Below are 21,295 nucleotides of genomic sequence, written 5' to 3'. Positions count from 1 at the left end.
TGTGATGATTTTCATTTATTCATTTCCATATGTTGAAACAAGCTTGCATTCCTTGGATGAACCCCACTTCGACATAATATACTAGCTCTTTATTATATATTTGTATGTAATTTGCCAGGATTTAAAAATTATTTTTTGCATCCATGTTCAACAAGGACATTGGTATAAAATTTACTTTTCTTGATGTATCTTTTTCAAGTTTGAGTATCAGGGTAATGCTCACTTCACAGAATGAGTTTGGAAGTATTCCTTCATTTTCTAAGTCATGGAATAATTTGAGTAATTTGTGTTAGTTCTTCTTTGAAGGTTTGACTGAGAATCTCTCTGGTCCTGGTCTTTATTAGTTGGTAGGCTTTTGATGGTGTCTTCTATTTCATTGCTTGACAATGACCTGCTTAAACTGTGTATGTCCTCCTGATTCAGTTCAGGTAGATGTCTCTAGAAATTTGTTGATGTCTTCCAGATTTTCTATTTTATTGGGGTATAAATTTGCAAAATAATTTCTGATTATCCTATTTCAGTAATGTCCACTGTGATATTTTCTTTGTCAACACAAATTTTAGTAATTTGAGTTTTTCTCTCACATTCTCTTCATTAGCATGGCTTAGGGTTTATCAATTTATTTATTTTTTATAAGTACAAACTTTTTGTTTTGTTGATTTTTTGAATTGTTTCTTTTGTTTTCATTTCACTGATTTCAGCTCTCATCTTAATTATTTCATGTCTTCTACTGCTTTTGTTGTTGATTTGTTCCTCTTTTTCTAGGGCTTTAAAATGTAATATTTGGTTATTTATTTGGTTACTTTCTAATTCTTTTAATGAATGAGCTCAATGCAATCAACTTTCCTTTTAGAACTGCCTTCACACTATTCTAGGGGTTTATTTATGTTCTGCTACTATTCTCATTTACTTCTAAGTATTTTCTAATTTTATCCTTGATTTTTTCTGCTATCCATGGGCTATCCAATATCATATTATTTAGTCTCCATTTGTTAGAATAGCTCCTACTTTTTATTTTTTCATTGATTTCTAGGTTCATTCCATTATGATCTGATAGAATGCAAGGTATTATCTCTATATACGTATACGTACTTTTTTTGGCTTCGTTGTATAAGATTTAGTCTATTGTAGAGAAGGGTACTTTTAGACAAGGATCCATGTGCTGCTGAGAAGAAATTGTATTTGATATATATGTCTGTTAGGTCTAAATCATTGTATTATTAACTTCTATGTCTTCTTTGTTTAGTTTTTGTTTGGACAATCTATCCAGTGGAGAGAGAGTGTGTTAAAGTCATGCAGTATTATTGCATTGTGGTCTATTTGATTCTTGAAATTGAGAAAGGTTTGTTTGATATGTGTATATGTATATGCTCCATTGTTTGGGGAATAGATATTTATGATTATTATGTCTTCTTGGAGTATAATTTCTTTAAACAGCATGAAATGTCCTTCTTTCTTCCTCGGAATAACTTTTGCTTCTATTCTGCTTTATCTGATATGAGGATAGAAACCCCTGCTTGTTTATGAGATCCATGTGAGTGATATGTGTTTTCCCATCCTTTCACCTTCAGTCTGTAGATGTCTTTGCCTATGAGGTAAGTGTATTGGAGACACAATATTCTTGGGGTCTTATTTTCATATCGAATCTGACAATCTATTTCTTTTAATTGATGAATTTAGGCCATTTTCATTCAAGGTTATTATTGTATTTGTATTCCCAGTCATTTTGATTTATTTCTGGTTTTTAATTTGAATTAGTTTCTCCTTTGATTAACTATTTCTTTAAAGTAGTTCCTCCCATTATTGGTTATCACTTTTTAAAAAAATTTTATTTTCATGAAATATTTTGTTTAGAATATTGTGCAGTTCAGGCCTTCTAGATATGAATGTCTACCTTATTTGTCACAGAAGGTTTTGTTTCATCTTCAAATCTGAAGCTTAATTTTGCTAGGTATAGAATTTTTGGTTGGCATCTCTTTTCTTTCAGAACTTAGTATATATTATTTCAAGAACTTCCAGCTTTGAGTGGGTTGAAAAATCAACTGAGATTTGGATTGTTTTTCCTCTATATGTGACCTATAATTTTTCTCCAGCAGCCTTTAAAATTCTATTTTTTTTCTCTCTTAGGCCTTTTCATAATAACGTGCCTTGGTGTGGATCTGTTGCAATTTTGTGTATTTCAAGTATACGTCTCCTTTATTTGATTTTCCATTTCTTTCTTTAGGTTTGGAAAATTTTCCTAATATTATATCATTGAAAAGATTGTGCATTTCTTTCATTTGTATCTCTAAGATTTCATGTAGTTTGATAAGTCTTAAATTTGGTTTTTTCAGGTTATCCCATATTTCTTGGAATTTCTTATTAATGGTTTCTTAAAATCTTCTCTCCATCATCAACTTTATTTTCAAGATTATATATTTTGTTTTCATTTCCTGAAATTCTGTCTTCCAAGTGGTCTACTCTGTTGGTGATACATTCCATTAAAATTATAATTGGCTTATTGTTCCTTTCATTTTTAGTATTTCTGCTTGATTGTTTCTTTGAATCTCTCTTTATTGAAGTCATCTTTCACCTCCTGAATTTTATCTCCGATTTCACTTCTTACATTGTTCTTTACTTTGCAGATCAATTTTACTATGTACATTCTAATCTCCTTCTCTGACATTTCTTCCATTGTAGTGACAATGGATTATGTTATTGTTGTATTTTGATTTATTTGGAATAATTTTTTTTCCATGTTGATTATGTGTTTATCTATATAGCAGTGTGGATGATAGGCAGTACAATTTCTACACTTTAGACATACAGTGTCCCTGAATATTTCCAGGACCTCACTTTTTAGGGGTAGACAAATAATAACATCAACCAATGCAAAAAAAAAATGTAGCCTTGAACCAAATAGTTCCTACTACGATGTCTACAGTTTTGTCTCAATATACATAAATGATGTGTTCACTTATTTCCTATAAAATTAACAGTAAGTTTGCAAAAGAGTTTACAATTTCAGATGGTGGACAAAGAGAGAACAGAAGTAGTGTAGGTTTTGATGTTTATAAGAAAAATGAAAGAAGGTAGAAGCAACAAAAATATAGGAAGAGAGAAAGAGGGAATAATCAATGGTGATGTTCAAGGAAAAAAATAGTAAATCAAGAAAAACAGATAAGTGAGAAAAATATATATGTAAAGTAAAAATTTTTAAAAATTAAAAATAGAAAAATAAAAGAACACAAATCAAAATTGAAATATACTATTCAGACACTCCAGTCTTCAATAAATTAATGCATGAGAATAATAGGTTTCAAAAATGGTAGAAATGTGAGAGAAAAGTGAAAAAGAAAATATAAGGGATCTCAATGAACAATTGAACAATTGTTTCCTTTGGAGTTCAAAAGTTTCTCAGCTTCTCTTCTCAGCAGTTAGTCAGGGATATCTGGAGTATGATGCTAACTCCACCCTCAGGGTGGGTGGGTTGTGAGGATGAGAGGGTTAGTCTTGGAAATGGAACTCCTGGAGGTGGAAAGTAGGCTTAGGTATGCTCCATTCTCTCTGCCGAATGCCAATTGGCCTGTAGATTTAAAATCAACTGGTCCACACTTGAAGACTGCACCCCAGGAATCTCATTTGGATTCCACTCATGTGGTAGAAGCCTTCTCTTAGCCCACTAATTGCCTGCAGACCCCACATTCCTGGTCACTGATTGAGTCTCTGAATTCAACCCTTTCAAATTCCTTCTCTCCCAGCTGATTATGCAAGCAGCTGGATTGGAAGTGGAGGGAGAACCTAGTTGGATTTCCATGACCAGTATTCCCCTGTGTAAACTTGCTCCATACTTGATTTTCTCCTGATCACTTAGGCACACTCTCCATCTTGCAGTGTGGGTTATCCCAGCTTATTTTCTGAGCCAGAATTTTGTCTGCCAGAAATCTGCTCCCCCAGCTGTTTGGCCCTGCATTGCAGCTGAAAAATTGTTCCTTATACAGACTTCAGCACACCATGAGAAGAGATGGAAGCTTTTTTTTTTTCACTCTAGGGTATAGTCCTTCCAAGAATGGTTGTTCCTCTAATTACCTTATTGCTTTACTTTGTTCACAGAGGAATTGTTTTGGCTTGTGCCTGCAGTTGCTGCATGGATTTGGGCTGAGATTTTTTTCCCCATTATTTTATTATATTTGATTTCCTGAGTCCTTGATCTGTTTTGAGTGTACATTATTAAATTCCAGTAAATTATGCCCTAATTCTTGTTCATTTACCCACCTTGACGAAAAGCTGCATGTCTGCTTTTCTTGGTTTTATGTCACACATTCAGCAGGGAAGTAACCTCTCGATTCCACCATCTTTTCAGAAGCAGGATTTTTTTTTTTTATCACTTTTGCCTATTCTTATTTTTTAAAATTTTCCCCTCAACTGTTTATTTCAACTTGTTTAGACATCATTGGTGTGAGGTATTTTGATTATGTTTTTCGATTTGACTTTTTGTTCTTTTTTTTTCTCTTGATTTTGATCTTTTGTTACTCCTTTTCTCCTCTCTTCCTCTTTCAATAGTCAAGTTCACTTGTCCTCTAGTTCTCTATTTTATTATTAATTTTATTCCTTTAAGCATTTTCTCCTCCTCATTCTTTATAGAAATCACTTGCTGCCCCTGTCCTGCTGTACCTCTGTTCAATACCAGAAAAAATACAGGAAACAAGATCAGAGCCAAAATTAATAAAATAGAGAATAAAAACATATAAAAGATCAATATGATGAAGATTTGGTTCATTTAAAAGATAAATAAGATGGATGAACCCCTACTCAAACTAACCAAATAAATGAGGCATGAGACCCAAATCAATAAAATCAGAAGCAAAAAGAGATATCACTGAAATATTTCTGAAATACCGAGGATCATTAAGGACTATTTTGAAAAGTTATATTTTAATATTGGAAAATCTAGAAGACACTGACAAATTTGTAAACACATGTGGGTGATACAAATTGAACCAAGTGAATATAGAAAGCCTAAACAGAGTAATATCTAGCAACAAGATTGAAGCTTCAATAAGAAATCTGCCAACAACAACAAAATTCCTTAGCCAGATGGATTCTCAGTTGAGCTCTAGCAGACTTTTAAATAAAATCAACAATCATCCTCAATTTATTCCAGGAAATAAGAAGGGATGTAACACTCTCAAACTCATTTTATGAATCCATTATAATCCTAGTATCAAAAATAGACAACAATTCACCAAGGAAAGAAAAATGCAACACTGATATCTCTGATAAACATAGATGCAAAAATCCTTAATAACATATTAGTAAACCACATTCTGAAACACATTAAGAAGATTGGACACAATGAACTAGTTGGATTCATCCAATGGATGCAAGGATGATGATATTTATGTACTTCAATCAATGTAATTCACCACAAAAAAGAAAGGAAGGACAAAAATAACATGATCATCTCAATAGATGCAGAAAATCCTTTGACAGAATTCAACATTAATATTAAAAATACTGAAATAGAAGAGAGGATAAATGTACCTCAATATCTTAAAGACTATATACTAAAAACCCAAAGCCAACTCATATTAAAAAAAAAAAAGAAAAGAAAAAAGAAAATTTTTTCTCTAAAATCAGGAAAAATACAAGGATTTTCTATACTCCTATTCAATATATCTCTTGAAATTTTATCTAGAGCAATTAGATAAGAGAAGTAAATTAAAGAGATACAAAAAAAAGAAGTCAAATTTTCTGTTTGCTGATGACATTATTTTATACCTTGAGGACCAAAGAAACTTCACCAGAAGTCTTTTGGATTTGATAATCAAATGCAGAAAAGTAGCAGGGTAGGAGATCAACATAGAAAAATTAATAACTTCCTTATCTCCAAAAATGAATCTTCCAAGAAAAAAAATAAGTAAACTATTCTATTTAAAATAACTTCAAAATGAAATAAAATGAAAAAAATCCAACCAAGGATGTGAAAAACATGTACAATAAAAATTATAAAGCCCTCAGGAAAGAAACTGAGGAAGACCTTAGGATATGAATAGACATACAATGTTTATGGATAGGTAGAATTAATATCAAAATATCCAGGTCACCAAAGTGACCTACAAATTCAATATAATCCCTATCAAAATACCAATGATATTCTTCACAGACCTGGAAAAAAAAACAGTCCTAAAATTTATATGTAAAAGACCCAAAATAGACAAGGAATCCTAAGCAATAAAGCAAAGGTTGGAAGCATCACAATCTCTTATCTATAATTACACTACAGAGCTGTAGTAACAATACCAGCATGTCACTGGCATAGAAAATAAATGAAGACTAGTGGAATACAATAAGAGTTAGAGATAAATCCACATAAACGCAGTCACCTGATCCAAGACAAAGGTGCCAAAAGTGTATGATGGAGAAAAAAAAAACAATAGTCTTTTTAACAAATGGTCTTGCAAACGCTGGAAATCCATTTGTATAAGAATGAAACTAGATTCCTATCTTTTGCTCTTCACAAATCAATTCAAGGTAAATCAAAGACCTAAGAATTAGACCAGAAACAGTGAAACTGCTTGAAGAAAAATAAAAAGACAACACTACAACACATTGCTGAGGGTGCTTACTTCTTTAATAGGACTTATAAAGCTCAATAAACAAGGTCAAGAATCAATAAGTAGAATAGCATTAAATTAAAAAGCTTCTACACAGAAAAAAAGTGAGGGTGATGAGAGAGACTACAGAAGGTTAGAAAAAATTTGCCAGACACTTCGAAAAAATGATTAATCACCAGAATATATAAAGAACTCAACAACTTAACACCATAAAAACTAATAATCTACTAAACAAACATGAAAAATATCCATTTAGACATGTCTCAAACAAACAAAAAAAAAAAAGAATAAAAGAAAAACAAATGGCCAGCAAATCTATTAAAAAAATGTGTTCAACATCTTTAGCAATCAGGGAGATACAAATCAAAACTACACTGATATTTCATCTCAACACAGGTGAAATGACTATCATCCAAGATATAATATTTGTTAGGCACAGAGAAGCATGCCTGTAATCCCAGTGGCTCAGGAGGCTGAGGTAGGAGGATTCCAAATTCAAAGCCACCCTCAGCAACAGCAAGGTGCTAAGCAACTCAGTCAGACCTTGTCTGTAAATAAAATACAAGAAAAGGAGGAGGGCTAGGGATGTGGCTCAGAAGTTGAGTGCCCCTGAGTTCAATCCCTGGCACCCCCTCCAAAAGAATACCATATTTATAAGTTAAAAAAAGGATACAACTAACGATAATTGCTGTTATATGGGGGAAAATGTACAGTTATGCACTGTTGGTGGAACTGCAAATTAGTACAACCACTCTGAAAAGTAGTTTTGAGATTCTTCAAAGGCTGGAAATGGAACCAGTGATCTCATTCCTTGGTATTTATCCAAAAGAACAAAAATCAACATATTTTAGTGATACATACATGCCAGTGCTTATAGCAGCACAATTAACAATAGTCAAATTATACAACCAGCCTAGGTGCCCATCTATAGATGAAGAAATAAAGAATACGTGGTATATAGATACACAATGGAGTTTTACTCAGCCATAAAGAAGAATGTAATTATTGCATTCTGATAAATAGGTTGAACTGGAGGATGTCATGCTGAGTAAGCTAGACTCAGAAATGCAAGAGAATATTTTCCCTCATATGCAGAAAATAGAGAAAAAATGAATGTCTCAAAACTAGGAGAGAAATGGAGTATAAGCAAGGAACAATAGAAGGGAGAAGAGTAGGGAAAAGGCAAGAAATATGAAATAAAATTGGTCAAACTTTACTGTTTATGCATGAATATATAACAATGAATTCCAATTTTATATATAGCTAGAATAAACCTATTAAACTTATCCTTCACCATGTTTGTATAGTTAAAATACCATGTAACAGTATTGTGCATCTCTTCCAAAGTTAGTGTTCAGCCATGTTCCACTACTGGTTTAAAATCTGTTACATTGGCATATTTGAACCAATGAAATAAGCGAACTCTATAAACTGGATCACAGCCCACCTCCCCACCCTCAAGTTGGTCGTTAAACCAGAATATTGCTGGTTCTATCTAAATAGATTAAAATAGTATTTTGGGGAGTATTACCTGGTATATGTATGTATGTATATTCAAATATTCATGGTTGAATATGTATATATACACGTGTGTGTGTTTGAATACACATTCAGTAAAACATAAATAAAAAATATTTGAAAATGTTTTTTCCAGAATGTTCCAAAAACGAACTTGAATGTGCCATGCATCACACAAGTGCACTTTGTACAGTAAATCTATGAAAACGAAGGTATATGTTGGTTTTCCTGTCAGTGGCCTCTGCCACTTCACATTTTCAGTTTCTATCTATTACTCGTTATTTGAACATTACTCATCTCATGACTTATTTTTATATTATAAGGATAAGTCTACTATTGTTGCACCTCTACTGAACATGTACAACCTTTTTATCTTGTTGTTTTTCCCTAAACAATAAAGTATAACAACTATTTCCATAGCATTTAGGTTGTATTATGTAACCGACAGATTCTTTAAAGCATACAAGAGATGTTTGTAGGTTTTATGCAAATTTACACCTTTCTCTCTAGAGGGGCATGTGCATCTTCAGAGTTTAATATCCACAATGAATCTTGGAACAAATCTTGGAACAAATCCCCCTGTGGATAGTGAAGGACAATTGCAAGTTAAAAAAAAACTGTTTGAATATGTTTTATATTAAAATGAGGGGAGGAAGGAGGGATAGAAGGGAATAGTACTGAGGATTGAAATGGAAAAATAATATGTCATATGCATTTATAAACATATAAAAATAAACCCCACTATTTATGTGTATCTACCATATACTAAACAAAAAAGATATTTGATCCATTTTGACTTGATTTTTGTACAAGAGATAGATGGGTCCAGCTTCAATCATTTGTATGTGAATATCCAGTTTATCCAACACCATTTGTTGAAGATGTCTTCTCTCTAATGAGTGATTTGGCACCATTGTTGAGAATCAACAGATTGTAGATGGATATTTCTGTTCTGTTCCATCTGTCTATGTCTATATCCTTTCCTATGCTAATACAATGCTTTTATTTTATTTTATTTCATTTTTTTGGCACTGAGGATTAAATTCAGGGACACTCAAACACTGATCTATGTCCTGAGCCCTTTGCTGTTTTTATTTTTTTGTTTTGTTTTTATTTAGAGACAGAGTCTCACTGAGTTGTTTAATACCTTGCTAAGTTGCTGAGGCTGAATTTGAACTTACTACCTTCCTGCCTCAGTCTCCTGAGCCACTGGAATTACAGGCGTTTGTAACTGTGCCTAGCACAATACTATTTTTGAGGTATTCTTGCAATAAAGCACTGTGATACCTATAGATTTGTTCTTCTGAATAAAATTGGTCTCTTTGGGGTATTTTTTGCTTTTCTTTGAATTTTAGGATTGCTTTTTCAAGTTCTGTGAAGGATGTCATTGGTATTTTGATGGGAATTGCATTGAAGCTGCAGAACACTCTTAGTACTACATTAATTAGTAGGCTTTTCAACAACATTAATTCTTATCTATAAACATGTGAGGTCTTTCCACCTTTTAAGTCTTCTTCAATTTTATTCTTCAGTGTGAGGTTATTTTCATGGTAGAGAACTTTCACTTCTTTATGTACTTTAATTTTTGTAAAACTATTATGATCTTTCTTCAAAATAATAAGGGCTATATACAACAAATCTTCAGACAACAACCTTCTGAATGGGGAAAAACAGAAAACAACTCTTTCAAAGATCAGTAATAAAGGAGTGTCCACTCTCATATCTCATATTAAATATAATACTAGAAAATTTAGTCAAAACAATTAGTCAAGAGAAAAAAATAAAAGATCTATGAGTAAGAAAGGAGGGTGTAAAAGTATTCCTTTTGCAGATGAGAGGATTCTATATATAGAAATATCTATATACCTCATCAAAAGTCTTTTAGAACTGATAAACAGATTTTGTAATGTAGCAGGATACAATATCAAAATCAGTAGTTTTCTCTATGTGATTAATAAATTCTCTGACAAATGGTGAAAGCAACCCTATTTATTTTCTAATGCCTTGAGACACATAATTATGTTGTTTATTTGAAATTATTTCATTTTTAATGTACAAAATCAGCTGTGAATTTCCATCTTTCTGCAGCATATCCCTTACCAGCAAGTGTTAATAAGTTACATTTTTATTTATTTCAAGGAATTTTAAAATTTCTTATTTGCTTCTTCAATGACCCACCTATCATTCAATATGTTGTTCAGTCTCTGTGTATTTGTCTAATATCTAAGATTTTTCTTGTTATTAACTTCTAAATTCATTTCATTATAATCAGAAGATATGGATATGATTCAAATTATTTTTTTTTAATTTGTAAGACTTCTATGGCCTAATATAGAGACTATTCTATTATGCACTGAGAACAAGACTGCATTCTTTAGATGTTAGATACAATGTTCTATAAATGTCTTTTATATTTATTTGATTATAATATAGTTTAATTGTAATGTTTCTTTGTTGATTTATTGTCTAGATGATATTCCCTTTGGTAACAAGAGGATATTAGAAAACTCCATTATTATTGAGTGGGAGCCTCTCTCTTGTGGTCTAATAGTGTCTGCATATTCTAAAAAATCTTGTGCTAGAAAATGAGATATGCATACATTTACAATCATTACATTTTCCTGATTAATTGATCCTTTGAAGTGATCTTCTTGTCTCTCTCTCTCTCTCTTTCTCTCTCTCTCTCTTTTGTCACCATTTTTGTCCTAGAGACTTCTTTTCAGGGACTGGGGATACAGCTCAGTTGGTACAGTACTTGCCTCACATCATGCACAAGGCCATGGGTTCAATCCCCAGCAGTGCCAAAAAAAAAAAATAGAGAGAGTTTTTATTTTGTTTTGTTTTAGATGTAAATATAGCTACCCCTGCTTGCTTTAGTTTTCTGTTAGCTTGGAATATTATTTTATATCCTTTAACATTCAATCTGTTTGTGTCTTTTTTAGTGAAGCAACTTGTATACAGCATAATTTTGGTTATTGTTTTTAAATCCATTCAGTCCATCTGTATCTTTTAATTGGAGAATTTAGCCAATTTACACTCAAAATTACTATTGAAAGGTACGTACTTTGTCATTTTGTTGATCTTCTTCTAGTTGTCTTGAATATATTTTATTTTTTTTCCTTATTCATATTTGTGGCTTGAAAGTTTATTGTTGTGATAATACTTTATTCTTTTCCATTTTTCCTTTGTGTATTTATTCTTCTAGTTTCATACCTTCATGTGCTATCATAATGGCAGTTATCTTTCTTTTACTTCTGGATATAGGATTCCCTTAAGAATCTTTCACAAAACTCAAATGGTGTTCATGAACTTCCTCAATCATTGCTAATATTTTTACTTCTACTTCTTTTCTGAAGGATAGCCTTGCTACTACAGCAATTTTGGTTGACAATTATTTTCTTTCAGGTCTTGTAATGCACCATTCTATTCCCTCCTGGCCTATAGCTTTCTACCAGGAAATCTACTGTTGGGGTCTAAGGGGTTCAACTTAACTATGAATTGGAAATATGAATTGGTGTTTCTGTCTTGCAAAGGAGAGAGTTTTAAAAAGAATTTTAAAATTCTTTCTTTGTCCTGAGCTTTTGACAGTATGACTGTATGCCATGTGAAGATTTTTTCTTGGTGTATCTATTTGAGGTTCTATTAGCCTTTTTATCATGGATATCAATACATTCCCCAAGCTTAGGAAAGTTTCTTGATACATTTTCATTGAATGGCTTTTCTGTGATCTTAACCTTTATTTCATAATTCTCACATATGCTAACTATTCAGATATGGGATTACTCAATGATATCCCAAAAATATTGGCTTCTGTCTCCATCTTCTTTTTACTATTTTTCTTTTATTGATTTTTTTCCTACTGTGTTATTTAGAAAAAAACTAAACCCACACAGATACAGTAATATAGCTATTCCTGCTTGCTTTAGTTTTCTGTTGGCTTTGAATATTACTATATACAGATACAGTAATGTGATATTTGACAAAGGTACAAAAAATATCTGTTGGAGAAAGTTACCAAAAATGTTGGGGAAAATTGGTATTCATATGTATAAGAATGAAACTAGATCTTATTTTTCACACTGTTCAACTCATAGTGGGTCAAAGTACTAGGTGTTATTCCAGAAACTTGCAACTGCTAGAAGAAAACATAAGACAACCCTCCAACAATATGCTTAGGCAATGACTTCCTCAATAGGTCTCCTACTAGAAAAAATAATGCAAAGCATTAATGAATGTGATGCCATCAAATTAAAAAGCTTCAGCACACAAAAGAAATAATTAAAATGTGAAGAAAGAACATACAGAATGGGAGAAAATCTTTTAAGATACTCTTCTGAAAAAGGATCAATATCCAGAATATATAAAAAGTCAAATGTAACACTAAACCAAACAATAAATAAATAAACCAATCAACAATGGGGCAAATTATTTAACATCTTTAAAAATCGTGAAAATAAAATCAAAACTACATTGGTATTTCATCTCATAACAAATAGAATGATCACCGAGAATACAAATAATAAATGCTGGTAAGGGTGGGGAGAAAAGTGAACACTTATCCACTATTGGTGGAATTGTGTATTGATACAATGAGTATAGAAATTAGTTTGGATGTTACTCAAAAGACTAGGAATTGAATTTCTATATGATCCAGTTATACCATTCCTTAGTATTTTTCCAAAAGAATTAAACTCAGCATACTATAGTTATATGTGCATACCCATGTTTATAGCAGTGTGATTCACAATAACCAAGTTATGCAACCAACCTACATGTTTGCCAACAGATGAGCTGAAAAAGGAAATGTGGAATGTAGACACAATTGAGTTTTATTCAGCCATAAAGAAGAATGAAATTATGTCATTTGCAGGAAGGTGGATGGAATTGGAGATCATCACGTTGAATAAAATAAACCAGATTCAGAAAGTCAGTGGTCATATGTTCTCTTCCATATGTGGAATCTAGAGAGAGAGAGAGAGAGATTTTAAAAAGCAGTTCATAAAAATAGAAAGGGGACCAGTAGAATGAAGATTAGATCAGAGGGCGAGAAGAGCAAAAGCAGAGATACTGGTGAGTGAAACATCAAATTATTTTATGTTCATGTACAAATATGTCACAATAAATCACATTACCATATATTGTAAAAGTTTACTTAGTAGGGCATCTCATAAAAAATAACGACCTATCTTCAAGCTCTGATATTCTATCTTCCACATGATCTAGTCTTTTAAAGCTTTCTATTGATCTTTTTAAACAAAATTCCTTAATAATTCCTTCATTTCTAATATTTTTATTTGTTTTTTCTCAATATCATTACATATTTGCATTGTATTTCTAACTTCATTTAACAGTTTATCAAAATTCTCATTAAAATGTTTAAAAATAATTATTTTGTATTATTTATTAGGAATTTTATGCATTTTGGTTTTTCTTTTTAAAAAATATCTAACATTTTAGATTATTTTTTAGGAGGAAGCATATTACCTTTTTTAATATTTCTTGCATTTCTATGTTAATATTTCCACATCTGTGCATTAGATGTATCTACAACATTTATGGGATTGTTTTCTTAGTTACACCCTGAAGATGTTTCTTGGTTTATTGGTTTGTTATGCAATGTTAAATTTATTTCCAGTTATCCACTATAGGGTAATTTACCACTAGTTCTTTGGCTATGATTAATGAATGTGAGTACAGTGTAAACTTTATCAATGATGGAGAGGCCCAACATCTTTGCAGGTCATGCAAGAGTGATGACACTCCTGCAGTACAAAGAGGTGTGATATAGGGAGGAGATTGTTTGAGTTTTACCAGTGTGGCTACTTCTAAAAGGGGAATGATGACCTCTAGAAATTGGGGGCTTCCTTAGGCACTGTTGATATTGCACCAGTAGTGGTAAGAAGTTCTGAATTACACCTTCTAATTAGATAATGGTGTGAGCCTATGTGACAGGAGAGAAAGTTGGGACAGTCATCAGAGCATCCCTCTAGGGTGCACACAGGAAGTCGTATCAGCAGAGCATGATCAGACAAGATATGAGTGTGGTCACTGCTGGAAACCACATTTGTTGTGGTTGTAGAAATAGTTACCATGTTCCTCTCTTCTACTATGTGGGCATGTATACCCAGGAGCAAGACCTCAGGATCCTGTATGTCTTAGAAATGGGGGCTGAAGTTCAGGATTCTCCCCGACCTCCACATTATTTCAACTATATAGTACGTGCCAGGGATCAAGCAGGAATGGGTTGCATCTGGAGTTGGGCAAATTTCCTGTCAGCTGAAATTCTTGCTGCAATGCGCAAGTGTGAAACATGGCTGGCACAGACTGTCTTAGGACCATTTCCAGACTGTTTTAGGCTGTGAACTCTTGAGTAGGTGTGACAGTCAGAACTGAGGCATTGCTTGAGACTACTCCTACCTGCCTCTAGGTGAGGGGCATCAATGTGACCACAGAGTTCTTTCCACACCAGGTTGGTGACAGTTGCCCCTGTGTTATGCTGGGAAGAGGAGTGGAGGGAATTCCATGGGTGCCTGCAGTTGAGTCCTGGCACTAATGTAAACTTGCATGCAACTGGCCATGCCCTGTCATGAGGACAATCTTCCCAGTTTTTTAGACTGGCACCTTCTGTTTCTCTCCGTGTTGTAGCAGCTGTTCCCAATAGTGCCTCAGACTCGGCATGTATGAGTCCAAGTCACTCCTGAGACAAGTTTGGTTCATAAAGCAGTTACTCACTGAGAGAGTACCCTGGAAAGTCTCCCTGTGTGTGGTGGTGATGGTGGTGGTGGTGGGTTTTAAAGATGTAAATATGCAGGGGTTTCTGGCCTCCAGAACAGTCTAAATTCAGAAAATATGTCCCTTCTCAAGATGGTCCTGAGTATAGCAACCTCAGAGTTTGCTGTGAGCGGATGTAAAATCCTTTTCCAAAGCAAGGCTGCTATACATTTTAAGTTACTTATCTCATTGCAAGCATGTAAGGGTTAAAATTTTCAGATAGCTGCATTGCCATCATCTGTGCTGACTTTTTGCTGGGACTGTCTTTTGAGCCTTATTCCTGCAGAAGAAAGACTCCCCCTCCCTCAGCTTTGGAGCAGGAGTGTCATGGGCTAGTATATGTTATATCTTCTGCTGTTGTCCCAGGTATCTGAATCTTACAATGTTTCCATTTTTCTGCTGTTAAGTTTTAATGTTCTCACATGCTAATTCACCTCAAAATGCAGCTGTACATCTGCCCCTTTGGTTCATTTTTGGGAGAAGTAGGTGAGTTCTAGATTCCCCTATTCTTTGATCATGACACCCTCCCACATTTAACAAAATTCAAAAGATAGTAAACATAATTGGTTCTCTACTTCTGCACAGTGTTGTATGTATTATCTCACTTTGTGAATATGCGCCAACAATTACTAAGGCACAACGGGACATCAACATTTGCATTTGGATATCAGCTACACAAAACATATGGATCTCTGAGAATATCTAGGATCTTGGTTTTTGCAATTAAGTTTAACCTTACCTTTTGCCACAATATCTCTGCTAAAAATCTAGCTAGGATAAATGCTCTTAAATAACTTGAAAACATATATTATCCCACTTTTTCCTCTATTTTATGTCCCATGTTTGAATACATTTAATCATCATGATTTGGTTTGGTTTCCTGTAGGTCCTCACTTGTTTGGTATACGTGAGAATAAGTTTACTAGTTTAGGGTGGAATGCTTGTGGTAGGCAGAATCCTGGCTTCCAAGGTCTTTGCCTCTGGGCATCATGTCTGTAACTAGGCTATGTTATGTGCCCAAAGTGACCTTGAAGGTGGTATTAAGGTTACAGAATTTAAGACAGGGTGGTTATCTAGGATTATATGGAGAAAATGTATCATTAATGTTACTAAATAAATAAATCTTCCCCTTTCATGTTTTTTCTATGTTCATTATGTTTTTATTTGCCATTAAATGTTGTTCAAGGAAAAAAAAAAGGAATTAAAAGTTTGAAACATCCATAACTTACATTCTAAAATTCAAGTTACAAATGCAAATATCAGCACACTTAACTCGTTTACCAAATTATCAATATTACACTGTGTTTTTTTGGCTCAACCACACAGTACCTAAAGTTGCCCATAAAAGACAAACAAAAACCAAACTCAGTAACAATGGAAGAGGAAGAGCATGCTCTCCACATATGGGAATACTGATGTACAAATACAGACACTCATAACTGCACGTTCTAGCACTCTTACTAAACCACCACTTCAATGGTCCATTTCCCACTTGGGGAAAGAAAATTGAGAAAATATTTCCCCCTTTCCATTAACTTACAGCCCATAGCAACTGCTTCAGTCCATAATGAGCAGGCAAACTTCATGTATATTGCAACATTTGTTCTGCAACACAGTAAGTGTATAGACAAGGGGGTGATCTTTGCCTCTGGGCATCATGTCTGTGACTGAGTTGTCTGCTGGACATGGCATGGCATAACCAGTCCCGGTGAAGTGAGTCTGCATCTACCTTGAGATGATATAGACTGTAAACACCAGACACTGATGCTTCCTATGCCTGTCCCAGCTACCATCATGGCTGAAGGGTGGAATTGTTTTGAATGGAGATAGAGTCTGGGCAAACTGGGTGCCAGGAATCAGGGAAGTGACTAAACCACTGTAGCCACACCTAGGAAAGTGGGTATACACTGAACATGAACTGAGGCTTTCAGATTCCAGTGTGTGATCCACTTTCCAATTGGACTATACAAACAAAATACTTATCAAACATAAAATTCAATTATATAGTTTCATCAATTTCTCAGACCATAGAATTCTAAGTACAAGTGGGGCTATATGAAAACACTGTGTTCACATGCCCATAAATCTGATCCTGAAAAGACATACTTAATTATCTTATCATATGCATTCTCCTATTTTTATGACTAAATCAAAATAATAGAAATAAAATGATCAAATAATAAAACAAATAGAGCAAAAAGAACAGAACAAGGTTGAAAATAGATTGCAAATGTGAGTATCCTGATAGATAATATTATTTGGTGCTTTCTATGTACCATGTGTTTATATGTGAAATCTCATGTCCTGAAACAACCACCAGATGAGATGGATAGAATACCCAACCCTTTGAAGAAATGAGAAACAGGCCAGGAATGATATAGTTCATGCCTGTAATCCTAGCAGTTTGTGACACTGAGGCTGGAGGATTGTAAGTTCAAAGCCAGCCTCAACAGCTTGGCAAGGCCCTAAACTTAGTGAGACTGCCTCAATGTGTGTGTGTGTGTGTGTGTGTGTGTGTGTGTGTGTGTGTGTGTGTTTGTATACACATATACATACATACATACATGCATATGGGCAAGGAAGGGCTGGGGATGTGGCTTAATGATTGAGCACTCCTGGATTCAATCCCTAAATCCCTAGTACAAAAAAAAAAAAAGAAAAAAAAAAGCAAGAAAGAAAGAAAGAAAAGAAAAAGAAAGAAGAAAAATAAGAAGCACAGTCAAGTTATATAATTCTCCCAAAGATATAAAAATTATAATTTGAACTTGATGAATTTAAAAATCTAACACAAAGGCTGAATCTGTTAAACACAAATGATAATGCCTCTTAAGATGAAATAAAGTGAGTAACAGAACAAGGAAACTAGCACATTTTTCCACATTTATTGGTCAGGTAAATTGTAACAAACTTCTTAAAGGGCAATTTGGAAATAGTGACATCCTAAGGATTTTAATTCACTTGCAATTTATATCACCAATTTTAGGAATTTATTTAAAAAATCAGGGATGACATTTCAGTTTTCTATAGCTACATAATAAACCAAACCAGATACTAGTGACTGTATATAAGCAGTTAATCTTGTTTGTCCTTGGCATAGTTTTCTTCTTATTTTTGATGTTTGTGGTTTGTTGAAACTGAGAACTGCGGATTTATAGCTTTTGTCAAATTTCATCAATTTTTTTTTTATCATCCTCCATCCCCCTTTTGGAGAATCCAATTGTATTTACTTTAAACCATTTAAAGTTATCTTGCAGCACACTGATGCCACATTTATTTTTGTCTACTTTCTTTTTTTACTGTATTTGAGATAGTTTTGATTGCTTTATCTTAAAGCTAACTATTTTTTTATTCTGAATTGCCTAATACACTTTTAGTCTCCTCCAATATTTTTTTTAACTCAGATGTTTTTCTTTACAATTTCAATTTGGATCTTTTTAAAGATATCTTTCATGCCTCTGTTTAATATGCTTTTATTTTTCCTTTATCTTCTTGAGCTTATATATTTGTTAGAGTATATATTACTTCCCTACTAATGTTGTCATCTGTGTCATTTCTGGGACAGTTTCAATCGAATGATTTCTTTTCCTTATGAGTTATGTTTTCCTGCCTCATTGCAGGACAGTGTATATTTTACCTTGATATTTGCTGGATATTTTTTGTATTTCTATAAATGTTCTTGAACCTTGTTTTGAGATGTAGTTAAGTTATTTGAACACTTTTAATCTTCTCTATTAAGAAAACATAGGGGTATCAGATATCCTTATTCTGCAACTAATTATTAAACTTCTGAGGAGAAATTTGAATATTCTACCCAATACTTTGTGCATTTTAGGTTTTTCATGCTGGAAGATAAAGACTGGAAAAGTATCCAGGCTCTTGTGAACTATAGACGTGATTCCTTCTAATCAAACATTCAGTTGGTCCTTTCTCTTTCTCCAGATAATGTTGTTGTATGTACAGGTTGACCTTTGTGTAGCAAAGGACTCAATGGGAATCCCTTGCAGGTTTCCAGAGTTCTCTCTTTACTCTGGCATTGTGCCCAGCAAACCTCAGCTTTTTTGGCCTCCTAAGACTCCAAGCTTCATTACCAGGACTCAAGGACACTACTGGGTCCACCTTGATTCTCTCTGTGTATACCATATCCTACAACCTCTTTCTAGTCTCTTAAGTTGGAACAGTCATAGACTGTCCTTGTTTGTGTCCTCTCAGGAATCATTTTCTAAAAAACAATTTCTTCAAAATCATTGTATTACATATCTTTTTCCATTAACATTTTTCTTGTGCATATGGTTCAATCTTGGCTCAAATTATTTCAGTTTGTTTATAATTTTTTACATTGGGAATTTTGGAACAGCTCAGGTATACATTTCATTTTTAACTGACATGTCATCAGTGTGGATTTCCGGGCTGGAGAATAAATTCTATGTGGCATTCATTAATATGTCTAAATTCCTAGAGTTTTCTTTGACTACTTTAATTTCTCTCTTCCTCTCTCCCTCTTACTTTAACTTCCTCTCTCCTTTTTACCTCCTGTGTGACATCTTATCTTTTAAGGATATCTCCATGTGGCTTGATCTTCTAACATCATGGCGGTCAGGGGATTGTTTAACTGAAAGGCTCAAAAGTCAAAGGATGTGGGTCTCAGTAGATCAAAGTGGAATTTGCAAGATTTCTTCTGAAGTAGTCTTAGAATTCACACAACAGCCAATTAAATTCTGCAGATTCTGCTTGTTACAAGTGATTCATAGGTGCTACAAAATTCAAGGGGATGTAATGACACAAGAAAATGGATCCTCGAGAAGTAGCCCATAGGGATGTGGGGAGTTATTTTTAGGAACTAGCTATCATAGATGCAATAATGGGTATATCTCCAAAGTTGTTTACTACTACCATTTACTATTATTTATTTTAGGAGAAAAGACAAAGGGAAAAAATGTCTTCAAAGATAAATCTAGTCATCTGAATTATGGGTTAAGTATAAAGTATTGCTTTGCAATACTTCAATATGATTTTAAAGATGTATATATAAATTAAAATATAAATTTGTGAAAGAATGTTTATATAATTCTCTCCACATAAATGCAGGTAGGGTATCACAACATTTTCATTTGTTTCACATTTTTCTTTTGTTTAAATTAAAATTTTTATTATGAATATGTAGAAAAATAAAGCATAATGTATAAGAACTGCTATTTTTACTTTTACCACTCAAAATGAACTATTCAAAAATCTCTAATTTATTTCTTATTTGCTCTTGAAAAAATAAACTACAACTTTAATATTTCATTAATGCTTGATGAATTAATAGACAGGACAGCAATAAAGAAGACAATTGAATTTTCTTTGTTACTTGGTTTCCTGAGTGTTCAGAAGTTAATTTGTCTTTGATCACCATAGAATTAACATAGGCAGTTGGATCATTTACCCAATAGAATTTATAAATTTATTTTTTAAATTAATTTTAATTATGTAGCTTTATATTGAACTGAATTGAAATATGTCTCCAATCCTTTTTATTTTGAAGTGGGGAAGATAAACAGAAAGTTCATTTAAGAAAATCAAGAAAATATATTATTAAATAAGGTATTTCAGTTTATTTTGAGAGTGATTAATTACCTAGAGAGTTCAGGTGACTCATAAAAGAAAAATAATCACTTTTATATAGTGCTACTGATTTCCAAATATATGCTTTCATGGTAAATTTTTCACTTGTACCTTTAACCCACATCATGCTGCTTAAATTGTTTTGAGTGTAGATCAAATTCACCCAAAATTAGATTTAAACTTTACATGGCCATTCATTATGGTACTCACTGTCTATTCTTCAATACAAAGTTTGAGGGTCCTTCAGGATCACATAAGGCTCCCAACCTACAGTGGTATACTATAAAAGGACTCAATATTACAGGCTTTGTAAGAATCTATGTCAACACACACACACACACACACACACACTAATTCAATGTAACTGCTAAGAAAGAATGACTGACAATCTACAGCATTACTAATAATTTGCAGTTAGTGATAAAATAGAAATTATTGGTTTGAAATGAAATTTAAAAAGTAGTTCATTGCAAGTGGAAAATGAACTATCTTTTAGAAGAAAATACTTTCATTTTAAAATCAGATGATTACAAACATATAAATAAGCATACACATACAAACAAAAACTAATTTCAATTGGATTTCAGTCAGAAGTTTTAAGAACAACAAGGTAAGTAACATCATTTTCATGCAAATCTCTGAGCACATCTGAGGACTGAATTAACATTTAGCCTAAAATCTGAGTATCATCAGTATCATCATTCCATCTCTGTGATGCCATGGGACTTAGTTGAGCTGTAAAAATTTTTTGATAATATTTTTTCTCTAAAAAAGTGAGTTTTGAAATGTGAGAAATTCACAATCCT

Source organism: Spermophilus citellus (assembly GCF_964194105.1).
Source record: "Spermophilus citellus genome assembly, chromosome: 1".
In the NCBI taxonomy this organism is placed as follows: domain Eukaryota; kingdom Metazoa; phylum Chordata; class Mammalia; order Rodentia; family Sciuridae; genus Spermophilus; species Spermophilus citellus.
Note: the sequence above shows the minus strand (reverse complement) of the source record.